Source organism: Heterodontus francisci, unplaced genomic scaffold (genome assembly GCF_036365525.1).
Source record: "Heterodontus francisci isolate sHetFra1 unplaced genomic scaffold, sHetFra1.hap1 HAP1_SCAFFOLD_419, whole genome shotgun sequence".
In the NCBI taxonomy this organism is placed as follows: Eukaryota; Metazoa; Chordata; class Chondrichthyes; order Heterodontiformes; family Heterodontidae; genus Heterodontus; species Heterodontus francisci.
In genome coordinates this window covers 1,242,306-1,264,882 of record NW_027140453.1, presented here as the reverse complement: position 1 = coordinate 1,264,882, position 22,577 = coordinate 1,242,306, and the positions used below count along the sequence as shown (strand labels likewise).

At 47.6% G+C, this 22,577-nt stretch overlaps 1 long non-coding RNA gene across 1 annotated transcript; it reads left to right on the top strand.

Annotated features, from left to right (window-relative positions):
• The first annotated feature begins 8,067 nt into the window (after nucleotides 1-8,067).
• On the top strand, nucleotides 8,068-21,231 carry LOC137359858 (uncharacterized). Its single transcript, XR_010971579.1, has 3 exons — nucleotides 8,068-8,237; nucleotides 10,048-10,794; nucleotides 18,808-21,231. It is a non-coding gene; the product is annotated as an uncharacterized lncRNA (long non-coding RNA).
• The last annotated feature ends 1,346 nt before the right edge of the window (nucleotides 21,232-22,577 follow it).

Sequence of the window (22,577 nt, the reverse complement as noted above, 5' to 3'; positions counted from 1 at the left end):
CAGCAACAGGAGGAGGACATTCAGCCCCTCTCCAGTCTATTACACAGGAACAGGAGGAGGACATTCAGCCGCTCTCCAGTCTGTTACACAGGAACAGTCGGAAGACATTCAGCCCCTCGCCAGTCTGTTACACAGGAACACGAGGAGGACATTCAGCCCCTCACTAGTCTGTTACACAGGAACAGGAGGAGGTCATTCTGCCCCTCTTCTGTCTGCTTCACAGGAACAGTTGGAGGAGATTCAGCCCCTCTCCAGTCTGTTACACAGGAACAGGAGGAGGACATTCAGCCCCTCTCCAGTCTGTTACACAGGAACAGGAGGAGGACATTCGGCCCCTCTCCAGTCTGTTACTCAGGAACAGGAGGAGGACATTCAGCCCCGCTCCAGTCTGTTCCACAGGAACAGGAGGAGGACATTCAGCCCCTCTCCAGTCTGTAACACAGGAACAGGAGGAGGACATTCAGCCCGTCTCCAGTCTGCTACACAGGAACAGGAGGAGGACATTCAGCCCCTCTCCAGTATGTTACATATGAACAGGAGGAGGACATTCAGCCCCTCTCCAGTCTGCTACACAGGAACAGGAGGAGGACATTCAGCTGCTCTCCAGTCTGTTACACAGGAACAGGAGGAGGGCATTCAGACCCTCGCCAGTCTGTTACACAGCAACAGGAGGAGGACATTCAGCCCCTCTCCAGTCTATTACACAGGAACAGGAGGAGGACATTCAGCCGCTCTCCAGTCTGTTACACAGGAACAGTAGGAAGACATTCAGCCCCTCGCCAGTCTGTTACACAGGAACACGAGGAGGACATTCAGCCCCTCACTAGTCTGTTACACAGGAACAGGAGGAGGTCATTCAGCCCCTCTTCTGTCTGCTTCACAGGAACAGCTGGAGGAGATTCAGCCCCTCTCCAGTCTGTTACACAGGAACAGGAGGAGGACATTCAGCCCCTCTCCAGTCTGTTACACAGGAACAGGAGGAGGACATTCAGCCCCTCTCCAGTCTGTTACTCAGGAACAGGAGGAGGACATTCAGCCCCTCTCCAGTCTGTTACACAGGAACAGGAGGAGGACATTCAGCCCCTCTCCAGTCTGTAACACAGGAACAGGAGGAGGACATTCAGCCCGTCTCCAGTCTGCTACACAGGAACAGGAGGAGGACATTCAGCCCCTCTCCAGAATGTTACATATGAACAGGAGGAGGACATTCAGCCCCTCTCCAGTCTGAAACACAGGAACAGGAGGAGGACATTCAGCCCCTCTCCAGTCTGTTACATTTGAACAGGAGGGTAACATTCAGCCCCTCTCCTGTCTGCTACACGGGAACAGGAGGAGGACATTCAGCCCATCTCCAGTCTGTTACACAGGAACAGGAGGAGGACATTCAGCACCTCTCTAGTCTGTTACACAGGAACAGGAGGAGGACATTCAGTCCCTCTCCAGTCTGTTACACAAAAACAGGAGGAGGACATTCAGCCCCTCTCCAGTCTGTTACACAGGAAGAGGAGGAAGACATTCAGCCCCTCTCGTGTTTGTTACACTGGAACAGGAGGAGGACATTCAGCCACTCTCGAGTCTGTTGGACAGGAGCAGGAGGAGGACATTCCGCCCCTCTGGAGCCTGTTATACAGGAACAGGAGGAGGACATTCAGCCCCTCTCCAGTCTGTTACATAGGAACAGGAGGAGGACATTCAGCCCCTCTCCAGTCTGTTACACAGGAAGAGGAGGAAGACATTCAGCCCCTCTCGAGTCTGTTACACTGGAACAGGAGGAGGACATTCAGCCACTCTCGAGTCTGTTGGACAGGAGCAGGAGGAGGACATTCAGCCCCTCTCCAGTCTGTTACATAGGAACAGGAGGGGGACATTCAGCCCCTCTCCAGTCTGTTACACAGGAAGAGGAGGAAGACATTCAGCCCCTCTCGAGTCTGTTACACTGGAACAGGAGGAGGACATTCAGCCACTCTCGAGTCTGTTGGACAGGAGCAGGAGGAGGACATTCAGCCCCTCTGGAGCCTGTTCTACAGGAACAGGAGGAGGACATTCAGCCCCTCTCCAGTCTGTTAGACAGGAGCAGGAGGAGGACATTCAGCCCCTCTCCAGTCTGTTACATAGGAACAGGAGGAGGACATTCAGCCCCTCTCCAGTCTGTTACACAGGAAGCGGAGGAAGACATTCAGCCCCTCTCGAGTCTGTTACACTGGAACAGGAGGAGGACATTCAGCCACTCTCGAGTCTGTTAGACAGGAGCAGGAGGAGGACATTCAGCCCCTCTGGAGCCTGTTATACAGGAACAGGAAGAGGACATTCAGCACCTCTCCAGTCTGTTAGGCAGGAGCAGGAGGAGGACATTCAGCCCCTCTCCAGTCTGTTAGACAGGAGTAGGAGGAGGACATTCAGCCCCACTCGAGTCTGTTACACAGGAGCAGGAGGAGGACATTCAGCCCCTCTCGAGTCTGTTACATAGGAACAGGAGGAGGACATTCAGCCCCTCTCCAGTCTGTTACACAGAAAGAGGAGGAGGACATTCAGCCACTCTCGAGTCTGTTAGACAGGAGCAGGAGGAGGACATTCAGCCCCTCTGGACCCTGTTGTACAGGCACAGGAGGAGGACATTCAGCCCCTCTCCAGTCTGTTGGACAGGAGCAGGAGGAGGACATTCAGCCCCTCTCCAGTCTGTTACATTGGATCAGGAGGAGGACATTCAGCCCCTCTCCAGTCTGTTACACGGGAAGAGGAGGAAGACATTCAGACCCTCTCCAGTCTGTTACACTGGAACAGGAGGAGGACATTCAGTCACTCTCCAGTCTGTAGACTGGAGCAGGAGGAGGACATTCAGCCCCTCTGGAGCCTGTTATACAGGAACAGGAGGAGGACATTCAGCCCCTCTCCAGTCTGTTAGACAGTAGCACGAGGAGGACATTCAGCCCCTCTCCAGTCTGTTAGACAGGAGCAGGAGGAGGACATTCAGCCCCACTCGAGTCTGTTACACAGGAGCAGGAGGAGGACATTCAAACCCTCACCGCTCTGTTAGACAGGAGCAGGAGTAGGACATTCGGCCCTTCTCCAGTCTGCTACACAGGAACAGGAGGAGGACATTCAGCCCCTCTCCAGTATGTTACATATGAACAGGAGGAGGACATTCAGCCCCTCTCCAGTCTGAAACACAGGAACAGGAGGAGGACATTCAGCCCCTCTCCAGTCTGTTACATTTGAACAGGAGGTTAACATTCAGCCCCTCTCCTGTCTGCTATACAGGAACAGGAGGAGGACATTCAGCCCATCTCCAGTCTGTTACACAGGAACAGGAGGAGGACATTCAGCCCCTCTCTAGTCTGTTACACAGGAACAGGAGGAGGACATTCAGTCCCTCTCCAGTCTGTTACATAGGAACAGGAGGAGGACATTCAGCCCCTCTCCAGTCTGTTACACAGGAAGAGGAGGAAGACATTCAGCCCCTCTCGTGTTTGTTACACTGGAACAGGAGGAGGACATTCAGCCAATCTCGAGTCTGTTGGACAGGAGCAGGAGGAGGACATTCAGACCCTCTGGAGCCTGTTATACAGGAGCAGGAGGAGGACATTCAGCTCCTCTCCAGTCTGTTACATTGGATCAGGAGGAGGACATTCAGCCCCTCTCCAGTCTGTTACACGGGAAGAGGAGGAAGACATTCAGACCCTCTCCAGTCTGTTACACTGGAACAGGAGGAGGACATTCAGTCACTCTCCAGTCTGTAGACTGGAGCAGGAGGAGGACATTCAGCCCCTCTGGAGCCTGTTATACAGGAACAGGAGGAGGACATTCAGCCCCTCTCCAGTCTGTTAGACAGTAGCACGAGGAGGACATTCAGCCCCTCTCCAGTCTGTTAGACAGGAGCAGGAGGAGGACATTCAGCCCCACTCGAGTCTGTTACACAGGAGCAGGAGGAGGACATTCAAACCCTCACCGCTCTGTTAGACAGGAGCAGGAGTAGGACATTCAGCCCTTCTCCAGTCTGCTACACAGGAACAGGAGGAGGACATTCAGCCCCTCTCCAGTATGTTACATATGAACAGGAGGAGGACATTCAGCCCCTCTCCAGTCTGAAACACAGGAACAGGAGGAGGACATTCAGCCCCTCTCCAGTCTGTTACATTTGAACAGGAGGTTAACATTCAGCCCCTCTCCTGTCTGCTATACAGGAACAGGAGGAGGACATTCAGCCCATCTCCATTCTGTTACACAGGAACAGGAGGAGGACATTCAGCCCCTCTCTAGTCTGTTACACAGGAACAGGAGGAGGACATTCAGTCCCTCTCCAGTCTGTTACACAGGAACAGGAGGAGGACATTCAGCCCCTCTCCAGTCTGTTACACAGGAAGAGGAGGAAGACATTCAGCCCCTCTCGTGTTTGTTACACTGGAACAGGAGGAGGACATTCAGCCAATCTCGAGTCTGTTGGACAGGAGCAGGAGGAGGACATTCAGACCCTCTGGAGCCTGTTATACAGGAACAGGAGGAGGACATTCAGCCCCTCTCCAGTCTGTTACACAGGAAGAGGAGGAAGACATTCAGCCCCTCTCGAGTCTGTTACACTGGAACAGGAGGAGGACATTCAGCCACTCTCGAGTCTGTTGGACAGGAGCAGGAGGAGGACATTCAACCCCTCTGGAGCCTGTTCTACAGGAACAGGAGGAGGACATTCAGCCCCTCTCCAGTCTGTTAGACAGGAGCAGGAGGAGGACATTCAGCCCCTCTCCAGTCTGTTACACAGGAACAGGAGGAAGACATTCAGCCCCTCTCGAGTCTGTTACACTGGAACAGGAGAAGGACATTCAGCCACTCTCGAGTCTGTTAGACAGGAGCAGGAGGAGGACATTCAGCCCCTCTGGAGCCTGTTACACAGGAACAGGAGGAGGACATTCAGCCCCTCTCCAGTCTGTTAGACAGGAGCAGGAGGAGGACATTCAGCCCCTCTCCAGTCTGTTGGACAGGAGCAGGAGGAGGACATTCAGCCCCACTCGAGTCTGTTACACAGGAGCAGGAGGAAGACATTCAGCCCCTCTCCAGTCTGTTAGACAGGAGCAGGAGGGGGACATTCAGCCCCTCTGGAGCCTGTTATACAGGAACAGGAGGAGGACATTCAGCCCCTCTCCATCTGTTGGACAGGAGCAGGAGGAGGTCATTCAGCCCCTCTCCAGTCTGTTACATAGAAACAGGAGGAGGACTTTCAGCCCCTCTCCAGGCTGTTACACAGGAAGAGGAGGAAGACATTCTGCCCCTCTCCAGTCTGTTACACTGGAACAGGAGGAGGACATTCAGCCCCTCTGGAGCCTGTTATACAGGAACGGGAGGAGGACATTCAGCCCCTCTCCAGTCTGTTAGACAGTAGCAGGAGGAGGACATTCAGCCCCTCTCCAGTCTGTTAGACAGGAGCAGGAGGAGGACATTCAGCCCCACTCGAGTCTGTTACTCAGGAGCAGGAGGAGGACATTCAAACCCTCTCCGCTCTGTTGGACAGGAGCAGGAGGAGGACATTCAGCCCCTCGAGAGTCTGTTACACAGTAACAGGAGGAGGACATTCAGCCCCTCTCCAGTCTGTTACAGAGGAACAGGAGGAGGACATTCAGCCCCTCTCCAGTCTGTTACACAGGAACAGGAGGTGGACATTCAGCCCCTCTGGAGCCTGTTATACAGGAACAGGAGGAGGACAGTCAGCCCCTCTCCAGTCTGTTACACAGGAACAGGATTAGGACATTCAGCCCCTCTCCGGTCTGTTGCAAAGGAACAGGAGGCGGACATTCAGCCACTCTCCAGTCTGTTACACTGGAACAGGAGGAGGACACTCAGCCCCTCTCCAATCTTTTACACAGTAACAGGAGGAAGACATTCAGCCCCTCGAGAGCCTGTTACACAGGAACAGGAGGAGGCACTTTAGCCCCTCTTGAACCTGTTGCACCGGAACAGGAGGAGGCCATTCAGCCACTCTCGAGCCTTTCTCTCTTTCCTTCTTTCTTTCTTTCTTTCTTTCTTTCTTTCTTTCTTTCTTTCTTTCTTTCTTTCTTTCTTTCTTTCTTTCTTTCTTTCTTTCTTTCTTTCTTTCTTTCTGTCTTTCTTTCTTTCTTTCTATCTCACTTTCTTTCTTACTTTCTTTCTGTCCCTCTCAATTCCCTCCCTCTGTTGCACCCCTTATCCCAATCCCTGCCTCCGTCCCTTACCCTTTTCTTTCCCTGCATTGTCCCTCCACAACCTGTAGGATCTCAAGAAGCACCGGCTACGGGTCCTCAGATAGAACGCACTTACTGTATCCAGTAAATTGTGCACACTGCAGTCTCTTCACCTATCACTCAGAGAGTCCAAGGTCTTCCAAACTAGGGGTGTGCAAGTTCCCAGGTGTTCTGTTGATGTGCGCAGTGCTGTTATCATTTCAGCTGATTTGTCTGCACACCAACACCCATCGCCCATGCACCTGGTCCTCAGCCACAACATTGAGGGTTTTACTCTTTTGTTCTGTTCTTCTGCTGCTTGCTCTTCAGATGAAAGTGACGCGAGTTTCTGGGTTGAAGAGGTTCCAAAAATGTCTAACAATAAAGGTGGACGTTGAATGAAGGATTGGGATATGGGCACAAAACATTTTCAAAGAAAGGCCATTATGGAGTCATCAAAGTAAGTACATTTCCCTTTGTCCTTTTGCAAACATGGCACAAAGTAGGAATCCATTGCTGCTTCTAAAAGTTCCCTGGACATTATAGAGCGATGAGAAGTCATGTTCAACTTGTATAGAATCTTCCTTAGACCACAGTTAGAGCACTTTTCACAGTTCTGTTATTCATTTTAAGAGATATAGAGATACAGGAGAAGGGGCAAAAAAGTAATGACAAGGATGATATCAGAACTGAGAGGTTATAGTTATCAGGAAGAGCTGGAAAGAGAAGGCTGAGGGGGTGATCTGATGGAGGGCTTTAAGATTATGAAAGGGCTTTGGATAGGGTAGACGTGAAAAAGATGTTTTCACTGGTGGGGGAGTCAGGAACTCCGAAACATCAACAGAAGATAGTCACTAATAAATAAAATCGGGAATTCAGGAGAAAATTCTTTACCCAGAGAGTGGGAGGATGTAGGGAGTGGGATAAGGCGAATAGCGGAGATGTATCCAAGAGGGAAGCTAGGTACATAAATAGGGGGAAGGAGATTTAGAAGGATCTATTGATGGGAAGAGATGAAGACGGGAGCGAGGAAGCTCGAGTGGAGGATGAACACCAGCATGAATGTGTTGGGCCGAATGGGCTGCTTCTTTGCTATTTGCCTCACGGCACAGACCAAGGGATATAGTGCATCTCACCTGAGAAGGCAAACCAGCCGCTGGTTTAACATCTCAGGTGAAAATGCAGCACTCCCTTAGTACTGACCCTCTGACAGTGCAGTGCTCCCTCAGTAATGACCCTCTGACAGTGCAGTGCTCCCTCAGTAATGACCCTCTGACAGTGCAGCACTTCCTCAGTACTGATCCTCTGAAAGTGCAGTGCTCCCGCAGTACTGACCCTCCAACAGTGCAGCACTCCCACAGTACTGACCCTCTGACAGTGCAGCACTCCCTCAGTACTGACCCTCCAACAATGCAGCACTCCTTCAGTACTGACTCTCTGACAGTGCAGCACTCCCTCGGTACTGACCCTCCAACAGTGCAGCACTCCCTCTGTACTAACCCTCTGACAGTGCAGCACTCCCTCGGTACTGACCCTCCAACAGTGCAACACCCCCTCAGTACTGAATTGACCAAGTTGGCTGCATTGGCGATCGATGGGCGGTAGGTGGTGATATTGCTCCACTAACCCTGATCGCTTCTTCATTTCTCGGCCGTTCCTTCCTCTGACAGCGACATCAGCTCTGCAATTCCCTCCCTAACCCTCTCCACCACCCTCTCCTCCAAACCGGACCGTTTTCGGGACGTTTTCTCTACGGACGCTGAAGTCGCTGTATAAATGCAAGTCACATTTGTGAACAGGAGGTCCAGGACTTGGAGCATGTCCTCCAGAAACTGATTCTGCCGGCAGTTTCGCTTTATGTTCCTTCTACGGGTAGACACGAACTAAACTGGTCACAGAAAAAGTAACTGGAATTTGTCACGACCGGGATTTCGCGTTTTGTTGCTCCAATTTTCAGCACTTGCCTGTCGTCACTTGATGCAACTGAGTGGCACTGGGAGAACAGTTAAGTGATAACTACATTGATGTGGACCAGGAGTCAGGTAGAAGGGGGTAAGTAGGGCAAATGTTTTCCTGTGGGACATTAGAGAACCAACAACAATCAGGTAGTTTCATGGTCATAATTCATGTCACTGGTACTTTATCTCAATCAATTGAACTTCAACTCTTCTGAAGGCTGCAGTGGGGTTTGAACTCGCGACTACCAAAGCGCCAGCCCGGGCTGTTGGCTTACTGGTCCAGTAACATCACCACCAGTCTAACAACTCAGCTTGTCCCATTCCCCGGCCTTTTCCCTGTAGTCCTGTAAATTTTTGTTTCTCTTCAGGTAATTATCCTGGACCTCGATTGACTCTATCTCCATCGCACTGTCAGGCAGTGCATCGCAGATCATAACACTCACTGTGTTGAAAAGGGTTTTCCCCTGTCACGTTTGTTTGTTTGGGTTTTTTTGCCGTTTACCTTAAACTGGTGTCCCCTGGTTCTCCAGACTTCTGCCAATGAGAACAGATTCTCTCTATCTACTCTGTCCGCACCCCTCATGATTTGGAACAACCCTATCAAGTCTAATCTCAAGTTTCTCTTCTCTATGGAGAACCACCCCAGCTTCTCCAATCTATCCACGTAACTGAAGCCCCCTCATCTCTGGAACCAATCTCTTAAAACATTTCTGCACCCTTTACATCCTTCTTAAAGTGTGGTGTCCAGAATTGGGTGTAATATTCCAGTTGAGGTAGAACCCGTGTTATGTAGAAGTTCGCCATAACCTCTTTGTTTTTCTTTTTAATTTGATGCCTCGATTGATAAAGCCCAGGATTCAGTCGGCCTTATTAACCACTTCCTCAACTTGCCCTGTCATCTTGAGTAATTTACATTGATATACCCCCCAGGTCTCTCTGTTCCTGCACCACCTTTAGAATTGTATCCTTTATTTGAGATTGTCTCTCCTCGTTTTCACCACCAAAATGAAACACTTCACACTTTTATGTAATAAACTGCATTTGCTATTTGCCCGCCCATTCCACCAGCCATTCTACATCCTCTTAAAATCTATCACCATCCTCCTCACGGTTCATAATACTTCCACGTTTTGTGTCATCTGCAAAGTTTGAAATTGTGCCCTGCCCACCCAAGTCTAGGTCATTAATATCGATCAAGAAAAACAGTGGCCCCTGGAGAACCGCACTATATACCTTCCTCCAGTCTGAACAACAACTGTTTACCACTACTCTGCTCCCTGTCACTTTGTATCCATGTTGCTAATGCCCCTTTTATTCCATGGGCTTTATCTTTGCTGACAAGCCTGTTATGTAGTACTTTAACAAACGCTTTTTTTGAAGTTCATGTACACCACATCAACCGCATTACCCTCATTAACCCTCTCTGTTACCTCATCAAAAAATGTGTATCCGACTCTTGGTTTTCTGATTCGTCTACAGAGTGCTGGCTGTTTCAAAAGGCCGTGTCGTATTCATCATCTCTGCAGATGGGAGAACCTCAAAGTATCCTGTGTGACTGACCACTTCCTCTGATGTGTCTTTATATATCAGCTGTAGTTTAGTGGGGAGCACCTCGGCACTGAGTCGGAGGTTTGTGGGTTGAAGACCCTGTACAGAGATTTAAGCACAAAATCTAGGCTGACACCCCCAGTGCAGGACAGAGAAAGTGCTGCACCGTGTGGAGGTGTCGCACCGAGTTACTCTCTTTATTTTGGCTGAGATGTTAAAACGAGGCCCCCACTGCAGACGGGTAGGATTCCAAAGCCACTATTTCGGAGAATAACAGGGGCATTCTCCAGGGTTTCCAGGCACAATAGTCATCCCTCAACCAACTTTACTAAAACATATTATCTGGTCATTCTCAGTTGGCGCAGTACTACGCAGAACCCGGGGCTGCAAATCGAGTTCGATCAGATGTCAGACAATGAATTTCCATTCAGCGAGTGATCGCGCCCTCTGGCGGCCGCAGAGGCAATACGATGGAGCCTGAATGATTTTCATCACCATTTACCATTTGGATCATTCATCTGGCGTTACCGAGTCGCAGCCGGAGTATGATCAATGCTACCTACTTCCAGTGAGACGTAGGATTATTTATTGCCATGTGCAAAGATAACCAGATGGTGACAAGTGGAGCAAAACTCCCCCCCTCCCTCCACCCACCCCTCCGCTACCAATATTGGATCTAAGATGCATCAGTTGGAATTCATTCCTGGTTATGTGAATTCACCTCACATTGGTATTTCGAGACAGGGTGCCGACCGGGAGTTTTATAACGCTGCTTGATCTTGGAGCCTGCAAGTAAAGGGTTACTATCTTGTTGGCACGTGGAAAAGACTTCTGATCTGCATCCCTGCAATTTTGCTTCAATAATTAGAGAGCACATTAGCTCAGGAACTCACTTTCGACTTCACTCGCATAATGCAGGTTGGAAATGTGAACAGCATCACTAATCCGTAAAGACTGGGGGAAATCTTAGCGCCGGGAGCCCATTAAAAGTCTTCCACTTAATAAAAGCCAAGAAAAAGAAATGACGGCATGTTGTAGATTTCGGGAACTCCAGTCCAATCTGAAAATATCTGGGGCTGTAGCAAAAGTGGTCGAGCAACAGGGTGAGTAATTTCAATAGCAACATTCTTCTCATTATTGATACTGCAAGAGGGACTCGTGTATATGAACCAGAATAATTTTACATCAATGTACAGCAAGGAATTAGGAAGGCGAGTAACATGTTAGCTTTTATTATAAGGCGTTTGAAACATAAGAGTAAGAAAATTCTTCTGCAGCTAGTTAGGACTTTGGTAACAACACACCTATAGTGTTGTATAGAGTGTTGCTTTCCTTATCTACTGAAGCATGTATTTGCCTCAGCGGAGGTTGCAACGAAGGTTCACTCAATTGGTTCCTCGGAGGAGAAGGCTGCCCAATGAGGAGAAATTGAGTCGAATGGGCTGTTATTCTCTGGAAGAATCAGAGGTGATCCATTTGAAACGTACAAGATGATGAGAGGGTTTGACAGGGGACACACTGAGAGGCTGTTTCCCCCCTGGCTGGAGAACCTAGAAATAAGGGGTCGAAGCTTCAGGATAAGGGGTCGTCTATCGTACTTAGATGAGGAGGAATGTCTTCACTCAGAGGGTTATGACTCTTTGGAATTCGGAGAGCTTTGGATTCTCAGTCAATGAAAATATTGAAGACATGAGATCCATAGATTTTAGGCACCAAGGGAATCCAGGGATGTAGGAATATGGCGGGGAAGTGGAGTGAAGGTAGCAGATCCTCAAGATCTTCATTACGTGGAGGAGCAGACACGGCGGGCCGAATGGCTTACTCCTGCTCCTATTTTCTAATGTTCTGATGTAAGTGGTTCCTGCGCGTTTGCAGTGTCAGGTCATTGTGTCATCACAGCACATACGGTCTAAAATATTATCTTTCTCTTCTGGTCTATCCCGTGTTTCACTTGACCATGAAGTCTCGTCATGGCAAACCCTGAAGCCAGTTACGGGCCAACAGATCTTGATAAGGGAAGTTTGTCGATTTCAGTGCAATTTCCAGGCAATCGGAATGAATTATAATCAGAGCAGAGAAAGTTAAGGGACCCAGAGGAAGGTGGTGTTGGAAATCAGGAAGGGTTTTGATAAATTGAACAGAGCGAAGCTGTTTTCTGTGGCAGGAAGGTCGCTCACCAGGGAGGTGCTGATTTAGGGTCAGTGGCAAAAGAAGCAGAAGCGGGACGAGGAGAATGATTCTGACTGGGACGGGTATTAATGATCTGGAACACATCGCCTGAAAGGGCAGTGGAATGGGATTCAGCTTTCAAAAGGGAATTGGATAGATCCTTGGAGCAGAAGATTTCCAGGGCTATGGCAAAAGGGCAGGAGAGTGGGACTAACTGGATAGATTTTTTCACAAAAGCAAGCAGAGGCGGGATGATCTCCTTTCTGTTGAATCTTTCTGTGATGCCAAAATGTGGACAGATCAGAAAGGAACAACTTGACATCATTGCCTTTATTTAATAAAAGTAAAACTATTCTCCACCCTTTGGCATATGAAGCGTGACAACAAAGCTATTGGGAGTCTGTGAACCTTATCTGTTATCTCTATGGGTGCATTCTCACTGCAGACCGGGTTCCAGTCAAGCAAACCCTACTTATATGGCTGTGTTGGAGTAGGAACTGCCCTGGGACAAATTCCTCCCAGAACGCCAGGGAATTCTGTCAAGAGCAGGCTGGTTATCATCTGAACAGGTCAGTGTTGAAGAGGTTTAACATGACATGTGGAGGTATGTCAATGAGACACCGGTCATTCCTTTTTCAATAGGGGCCCTAAGACTGTGTTTGCCCCGTGGTATTGATCCATCCATATCCAGATTTGATAGATTTCCTTCAGTGAGGAACATTTTTGGGATGCAGTCGATGATTGATTTGAGACATGACATGTGACAAGAGCTGCCTGCTTGGGAGGAACAGGGACTTTGGGCTTGACATTTTGGTGCTTTCCCCACCTCATGCATGGGCCCTGTTGTAGATCAAGTCACCACAATTGGTTTATTTCTGTTCTGTGACGGGATGAGGGCTGGCGAGGGCTACGTTTATTCCCAAGTCTAACCGATGTTGAGCAGACTTCTTCTTGAATGCAACTGCGTGGCTGACTAGGCCCATTCCTCAGGGCAATGAAGGGTGAACAGCACTGCTGCCGGGGTCTGGAGTCACTGTGAGTCCAGACAGGGTGAGGGAGGCGAAATCCCTTCCCTAAAGGATATCACTGAACCAGGTGGCTCTTTCCGCCAATCCAGCAGCTTTATGGTGAGCATCATTGCTGGAATACCCGCCCCGGAACAGAACAACTGCTGTTACAAAGGCCACCATCATCAACAACGACATTATTGGTCCACAAGGATACCAGAAGGTGAACGAGGTGTCCTGGGTTTTTTTGGCATCTAGCAAATCCTGCATTCCTAAGCCTGCCTCTTCAGAATGCAGCCTTCCATACCAGTGCCCTGTTTAGCTTAGTGCTAGAACCCAACACAGTTTAATTCAGAGAGTACAGATCTGAGAGATGCCGGATAAACCTTATTCTTGAGATTCACTGTGACACCAGTGACAGTCTCAGTCAGCTCGATGGACCATCCACCAGTTGGACCAAGTTTCAGCTGAAAGCTCGGCCCCAGCGCCTGGGAATTCCTGCTGCGCCTTCGTTAGACCAAAGTACGTGAATTGAATGCAGTTATGAGACAGTGCATTCCAGGAAGGTGGGGATTGCTCGACCTAGGGATATCGGAATATAATTTCTGAAAATGAGATGGATAAGTTAGCGGTTTGTCAATAAAAATATCCTGATACGCAGATTAACCACAAGCATTATTCATGGTTGGCGCTGGACAGGTTGCGAGAGCAGTTAATAAAGCATACAGTACCCTGGGCTTTATTAAAAGGGGCAGAGAGTACAAGAGCATGGAAGTAAGTTGAACTTGTACAAGACACTAGTTCGACCTCAGCTGGAGTATTGTGTCCAGTTCTGGGAGCCGCACTTGAGGAAAGAAATGAAAGAATTGGAGAGAGTGAGGGAAAGATTCAGGAGAATGGCTCCACGGGTGAGGGAACTCAGTTATGATGATAGATTGGAGAAGTTGGGATTACTTGCCTTGGAGGAGAGAAGGCTAAGAGGTGATTTGATAGAGGGATTCAAAATCATGAGGTGTCGGAACAGAACAGATAGAGAGAAACTGCTCCCACTCGTGAAAGGATGGAGAATGAGAGGGCACAGATTTAAACTAATTGGAAAAAGAAGTAAAAGTGACATGAGGAAAAAATTGTTTCACACAGCGAGTGGTTAATGTCTGGACTGCAGGCCCAGAAAGTATGATGAGGGCACGTTCAATCGGGGCATTCAAAAGGGACTTATGAAAAAGGAAGAATGTGCAGGGTTACGGGAAGGAGGCGGTGGAATGGGACTAAGTGAATTGCTCATTCGGAGGGCCAGTTCTGACACGATGGGCCGAATGGCCTCCTGTACTGTACCAATTCTCTGATTCTGTGATGAGGAATGTCGATGATAAGTGGCAGTAACTTGATTGCTAACCAGATGATCAAAATTGGGTAAAATTTGTAATAAACACAACAATGGTCAGTTTAAACGGTACAGGGTGATATTCTAAGACAATAAGATGTATCTATCCATCGGAACTTTGATAGTTCTGTCTTTCAGCAGAACCAAGCCATCTATTTATCACTTTAAGAGCTGCTTGCAAGCTGAAAGATAGAGATGCAGACTCACACAGACAATACCAGCACAGCTGAAGAGATTTTTCTTTTAACTTGTTGAGTTATTTTGATCAGGAATGCGATGCCTGAAAGGATGGAGGAAGCAGATTCAGCACTAACTTAGAAAGGAGATTGGGAAATATATTTGAACAGGAAATATCTGCCGCCCATTGAGGAAAGAGCAGGAGAGTGGGATGAAATAAGTAGATCTTCCGAAGTGATGGCACAGGAACGATGGGCCGAATTGCCTCCTCTGTCCTGTATGATTGTCCAATTCTTTGCAGATTATTTCATCCGCTTTGGAAAGTACTGAAGTGTGGAACTGGATTTTGAGCTGTCTCTCTGGGAGCACTGAGAAACTATTGGATTATTTCAACACTCTGAAAGTTGATGGAAAACTCTGCAAAGTTTCATCAATGAACAGCTGTCTTTATGAGCTCTGCTTCCTTGAGTTTTCCTCTCTAACACTCACAGTATAAGAGGGTGGTATGTTTTTGACCCAGCCCTGCTCCTGTTTGAATCACTGTGATCACTAGCAGCACAGTAATACACCGCCCTGTCAGTCTGATCCACCCTCAGTATTTTCAGGCTGCAGGTTTTAAGATCAGGTCTGGTGGCTTTAAATCTCTCCTTGAAACCCTCTTCAGGCGTTGAATCAGAGGTACCAACCGAGGTCACTATGAGCTGCAACCCTGCTCCGCTGTGCTGGCGATACCAGTACATGTAGTTCTCGTTGGTGTCATTCTGGAAACAGTGCATTTCCGCCGTTTTCCCCTCTGCGACCGTCAGCCGGTTCCCCCACTGGGTAACGAGAGTGCTCCTGGACCGGGCTGTGGAGGAACATGAGAAACAGATCGGGTCAAAGAGAACAGACACAATGAGGAGAGAGAGAGAGATTTAATGGTAAACCTCCCGATGCACACCACAGTCGATCAGCTCGCTGCCGCCCCAGCACAGGGTCATGTGCTAATACCCAGAATCGCTGAGCACAACTGCAGCGGCGCTAAATAACGACACTTGTCCTCAACAGCAAAACCAAACCAGTAAATCTCTAACTGATTGGAGCCCTTCGATATCAACAGGAATTGTGTCTCAAAGCTGATTAACTGGGGCCTGAATTTCCCTCCAAGTAGGAACAGTAACCTGGGAGCAGCAGGAACAGTAGATGGAGGTAAACAGTACACAGCATGATGCAGGAATGTGAACCCTTCTTTCAACCTTCCAGCTTGGTCCAGCTCTCACACACACTGCAGTCCTATTGGTGCACAGCCTGCTTTTGTGAAGCAATGCGGAAGTGACGTCATTGCAAGGGCAACCTTCCTTGTATATCCAACAAAGCAGATGGTTCTTTCATATTTGTGGGTGTAAGAATTAGAATTACACAGGATTGACTTGCAAAGTCCCATCTATTGCAATGTTTGGGGATGTTCATAAAGATAGGAATGGTTGACATATATGTGTTTTATAGAGAGATATCTCACCTGAATTGATTGCAGAATCTCCCGGGGGAGACCTCATTTCACCACTCGGTATCTCAGAAGACCAGTGAGCGGATAGTCAAACCAGGGGACCCTTTCTAAACTTTTCCCATCATAGGACAGCAGTGTTAGTAATGCAGAAACTGGAACTGTCCTCCGGAGGAGCAGAGAAGGTTAAGAGGGGATTTGATCGAGGTTCAAAATCAGGAAGGGTTTCGATAGAGTAATTAAGGGGAAACTGTTTGCAGTGGCAGAAGGGGCGGTAAAGAGAGGACAAGAATTAAAGAATTCTTAATAGAGCAACAGGGAAGATTAGGAGTTTTTTTCTTTCACTTGGTGAGTTATTCTGATCAGGAATGCACTGCCTGAAAGGATGGTGGAAGCAGATTCAAAAGTCACTTTCAAAAGAGATTGGGATGTATATTTGAACAGGAAATATCTGCCACCCATTGAGGATAGAGTGTATCGTGGGATGAAATAAGTAGATCTTTTAAAATGTTGGCACAGGAACGATGGGCCGAATAGCCTCTACTGTTCTGTATGATTTTCAACTTCTCTGGAGATTATTTCCTCTGCTTTGGAAAGTACTGAAATGAGTCTTTGGATATTGAACTGTCACACAGGGAGCACTTAGAATCTATTGGAATATTCCACATTCTGCTGGGTTTGGAAAACTTCCCAAAGCTCCATCCAGGAACAGTTGTCTTTATGATCTCTCCTGGAAAGTATAAACAGGATTGGACCAAGTCAGCATTTGTTTCCGAAAGGGAAATCATGCTTAACAAATCTACTGGAGTTGTTTGAGGACTTAACAAGTAGAATAGATAAGGGAGAACCAGTGGATCTGGTGTATTTGGATTTTCAGAAAGATTTTAATAAGGTCCCACATAAGAGGTAAGTGTGCAATATTACAGAACGTGGGATTGGGGGTAATATACTGGCATGGAATGAAAATTGGTTGACAGACAGGAAACAGAGAGTAGGAATAAGTGGGTCTTTTTTCCAGGAGGCAGGCAGTGACTAGTGGGGTATCACAGGGATCAGTGCTTGGGCCCCAGCTATTCACAATATATATAAATGACTTGGGTGAAGGAACTAAATGTAACATTTCCCAGTCTGCAGATGACACAAAGCTAGGGGTAATGTGAGCTGTGAGGAGGATGCAAAAAGACTCCAATATGATTTGGACAAGTTGGCTGAGTGGGAAAATGCATGGTAGATGCAGTATAATGTGGATAAATGTGAGGTTGTCCACTTTGGTTGTAAAAACAGAAAGGCAATGAGTAACTGAATGGTGATCGACTGGGAAAGGGGAGGTTCAGTGAGACCTGGGGATCCTTGTACCCCAGTTGCTGAAAGCAAGCATTCAGGTGCAGAAAGCAATTCGGAAGGCGAATGGTATGTTGGCCTTCGTTGCAGGAGGATTTGAGTACAGGAGCAAGGATGTCTTACTGCAGTTATACAGAGCCTTGGTGAGATCAGATCTGGAGTATTGTGTGCAGTTTTGGTCTCATTATCTGAGAAAGGATGTTCTTGCCATGGAGGGAGTACAAAGAAGATTTACTAGGCTGATTCCTGGGATGGCAGGATTGACGTATGAGGAGAGATTGGGCCGACTAGGCCTATCTTAACTAGAGTTTAAAAGAATGAGAGGGAATCTCGTAGAAACCTCTAACATTCTAACAGGACTATACAGGCTAGAAGCAGGAAGGATGTTCCCGATGGCTGGGGAGTCCAGAACCAGGGGTCACAGTCTCAGAATACAGGGGATGTCATTTACAGCAGAGATGAGGAGAAATGTCCACACTCAGAGGGTGGTGAACCTGTGGAATTCTCCTGCTCTTATTTTCTGTGTTTCCATGTTTCCCTACTTGACTTTTCCTCTCTAACAGCTCACAGTATAAGAGGGTGGTATGTTTTTGACCCAGCCCTGCACCTGTTTGAATCACTGTGATCACTAGCAGCACAGTAATACACCGCCCTGTCAGTCTGATCCACCCTCAGTATTTTCAGGCTGCAGGATTTAAAATCGGGTCTGGTGACTTTAAATCTCTCCTTGAAACCCTCTTCAGGCCTGGGATCAGATGTACCAATCGAGTTCACTATGAGCTGTAACCCTGCTCCGCTCTGCTGGCGATACCAGTACATGTAACTCTCGTTGGTGTCATTCTGGAAACAGTGCATTTCCGCAGTTGTCCCCTCTGCGACCATCAACCGGTTCCCCCACTGAGTAAGGAGGGCACTCCTGGACCGGGCTGTGGAGGAACATGAGAAACAGATCGGATCAAACATTTAAATAGGCACAGTAAGGACAGAGAGATACTTAATGTTTAAAATTGCGATGCACGCCACAGTCCATCAGTTCACTGAACAAACATACAGACCGGTCATCTCTGGAGGCTCAGTATCCGCTGGGCACACCTGCAGATGCGCCCAAATCGCTGCACTTGGCCTCTGTGCCCATTGCTGGGGAGGACAAAAGTCAGCCAGCTTGCCCACTTTCCCCGCCGCCAACACTGGCTCTATTGCAATGTCCTTGCACCGTCCGCCAGTCCAGCGACACTGACTGGGTCAGCTCATTGACATTGTGGGCAATGTGCCCATAATCAGCTGCCTAGGACTGGCCAACCTTCAGGTAATGGGCAGGGCGAACAAGGCAAGTTACATTTATTATTGAACAGAGTAAGAAACAATTAGGACCCAAAATAAAGGCATTTAAAGAGCCAGAGATGATACAGCTCAGCAGGAGGCCCTTCGGCCAATCGCCCCTGTGCTAGCTTTTTGAAGAACCTTTCCAAATATTCCAACTCCCCTGCTCTTTACCCAGAGTCCTGCAAATATTGCCCATTCAGGAATTTATCCAGGTCTCTCTTTTTTTTTAAAGAAAAGGTTGCAATTGCATCCACCCGGCTTTCAGACAATGTATTCCAGAGCAGAACAATTCACTGCTTCAAACAGTGAAGAATCCTCCAAGTGACCGAACTGTTTGAAGACTTTCAGCAACAACGAGAATTGATGTTGTCCAGAAGCAGATTAATCCGGTCCCGGATTTCCCTACAAGTAGGAGCAGTAACCTGGGAGCAACAGAAACAGTAGATGGAGGTAAACAGTACACAGCATGATGCAGGAATGTGAACCGTGCTTTCAACCTTCCAGCTTCGTCCCGCTCTCACACACACTGCAGTCCTATTGGTCCTGCACATGTCTTTGTCATCTAGGGTGCAAGTGACGTTATTGCAAGGGCAACCAATAGAACGACCCTTGTGTATCCAAGCAAATCAGATCCTCCTTTCCAATGTCTGAATGTAAGAATTAGAATGACACAGGACTGACTTGCAAAGTCCCATCTATTGCAGGGTTTGGGGATGTTCAGAAAGATTGGAACGGTTGACAAATATGTACTTTAAAGAGAGATATGTGATGTGAAGTGACTGTAGAAACTCATGGGGGAGAACTCATTTCACCAATCAGCATTTCAGGTGGCCAGTGAGTGGATAGTTAAGCCAGACCTCTCTGTATAAACCTTCCCCATCATAGGACAGCTGTATTAGTAATGTAGAAACTGGGACTGTCCTCCTTAGAGCAGAGAAGGTTAAGAGGAGATTTGATATAGAGGTTCAAAATCAGGAAGGGTTTTGATAGAGTAAATAAGGAGAATCTGTTTGCAATGGTAGAAGGGTCAGTAAACATGGGACACGGATTGAAGGTGATTCATCAAAGAACCAGAGAATGTCTGGAGGCTCGGTGTCCGCTGCACAGAACTGAATCTGCTCGAAATCAATAGCAAAACCAAAGCTCTGAAGGATTTACCTGATTGGAAACTTTTCATATCAACAAGAGTTGCTGATGTTCAAAGCTGATTAACTGGTTCCCGAATTACCCTCCAAATAGGAGCAATAACCTGGGAGCAGCAGAAACAGCAGGTGTAGGTAAACAGTACACAGCATGATGTGGGAATTTGAAGCCTCCTATCTCAGCCCCCTTGTCACACTCTGCAGACCTCTCTACCTCCCTCTGCGCCTCCTCTGGTGTTGAAGTGCGGAGATGCCGTCACTGCATGACCGTCCAATAGAACCTCTTGTTTCTCAATGCAAAGCACATTGTTCCTCCTTAGTTGTGAAGAATATTGAATGGACAGCAATGACTTGCAATGTGCAAGCAATTCCAGAGGTTCGGGAATCCCCTGAAGGGTGCAATGTGTGGAGGTGTAGATTATTTGGAGAGTTTGGAAGAGTTAGGACTGTCTTCCTCTTCACAGAGAAGGTGAAGAGGAGATTCAATAGAGGTGTTCAGAACCATGAGGGGTTTTGATAGGGTAAGTAATGAGACACTGTTTGCAGTGACAGGAGGGTCGGTAACCAGAGGGGCACAGATTTGAAATCATGGGCAAAAGAACCTATGTCCCCTCGTCCTTGTACCATCAGCTCATGAGAAAAACACCAAAAAAATCAACAAAAGCCTCAGCAGGTGAAAAACACCAATAAATTCAACAACATTAGCAGGAAAATAAATCAACAATTTCAACAACAATTTCAACAGGAGAAAAACACCAACAAACTCAACAACAACCTCACCAGGTGAAAAACACCAACAAACTCAACAACAACCTCAGCAGGAAAAAGCACCAGAACATTCAACAACAACTTCAACAGGTGATAAACACCAACGAATTCAACAGAAACCTCAGCAGGTGAAAAACACCAATAAATTCAACGACATTAGCAGGAAACAAAATCAACAATTTCAGCAGGAGAAAAACACCAACAAATTCAACAACAACCTCAACATATGAAAAACACCAACAAACGCAGCAACAACTTCAGCAGGAAAAGTCACCACAAAATTCAACAACAACCTCAACAGGTGAAAAACACCATCAAATGCAGCAACAACTTCAGCAGGTGAAAAACAGCAACAAATTGAACAACAACTTCAGCAGGAGATAAACACCAACAAATTCAACAACAACCTCAACAGGTGAAAAACAGCAACAATTTCAACAACAACTTCAATCAGAAGAAGGCACCAACAAATAAAACAACAATTTCAGTCTGAGAAAAACACCAAAAAATTCTACAACAACCTCAGCAGGAGGAAACCCTCAACATATTGAGAGTGGAAAGGGATTGGTGAAGCTGGTAGAAATAACACAGCAGGCACATGAGCATTTTGTGGGAGTTTAGGATGGAGGGTTACTGGGGAATGTTAATGAGGGATGCTGGATGGCAGCTCCCCCAAGTGACTGTGCATGTATCGCGTGAATGGAGGAGGCTGGGGTTAGCAACGGAGCAGTGAGGGGAAAGATTGAAACAGGCCAGATGATGTGTCTGGGAGTGGGGAATGGTCACGCAGTGTAAAAACACCCGTGTTGAGGCCTCTATTCTATTTTCTTTCTGAATCTCTCTATCTGCTTTCAGTCACAGGATGTGGTTGTGCCTCTGATGTGCAGCATTCAGTGCCCACCACCTCACTGCCCTTGAGAAGGCGGCGATGAGCCCACCCCCATTGCTGTCTGTGCCCATCACAGCTTTTGTACGAGCGACTGTCTTGCCCGGCCAATTCAGAGGGCCCTTTAAGAATCAACCATATTGTTGTGGGACTGGAGTCACCTCTTCAGCCAGACCGGATAAGGATGGCAGGTATCCCTCTCTCTGTGACAGATGAGGTTTTAGTCCAAGACAGTAGGTTAATGTTCACCGTGACTGAGAGCAGCTTTTCATCAATTCCAGCTTTATCTAATGAAGGGAATAGAAATAATCTAGCATGCTGGGATTTGAATTCACATCTCCAGGATATCAGCCCAGGCCCTTATATTACTAGCCCAGTAACATAACACTTTGCTACCTTACCCTTTAACCTACTGTTTTGCCTCAGCCCTAGGAGTGGAAAAATACAAATGTGTGTAGGGTAAACCCACAGAACAGGCTGTTTCTCTTTCTTGCTGCATCCGTGAACATGTTGAAACATTTACAGCTGCACTCTGATAACCACACATCCTGACGGTGCCTTTCCTGTCTCTGTGTCTCTCTGTACAATGCGATTCTGTTGCTGTATTGTGCTGACAAAGTCCTTCCACAACAGCATGCAAAGGAAACAGTGCAGAGGAACTTACAGGTGGTTAAGGCGACAAATTGAATGAACAGGGGAGATAGGAGGAGTTGCACTAGCTGGGTTGATCTTGCAGAGAGCTAGCAAAGACTCGATGGGCCGAATGGCCTCCTTCTATACTGTAACCAGTCTCTGATTCTATGATCGATTTCCTGTGGTCGGAGAATCTGAAAATATCTTTGATCAGTCAATCAAGTGTGAAGGAAATGCAACACCCAACATGTTTACATTGCTTGTTCTTTATTCCCTCAGGTAGAGAAGATTAAACGGTGATCTGACTGAGGTGTTTAAAACGATTGAATGGGTTGACAGGGTAGATAGAGATAAACTGCTTCCTCTTGTTGGGGGCGGGGTACGAGGGCAGAACAGCAGAGAAGGAGCCTGTTCGGCCCTTCGAGTCCATGCGGGCTCTCTGTACAGAAATCCAGTTTGTCCCATTCCTCAAGCAAGTTTATTTCTCTCCAAGTTCCTGTCTATTTTCATATTGAAATCATTCATTCTCTCTGATTCCACCACCCTGGTAGGCAGTGAGTTCCAGGTCATTAC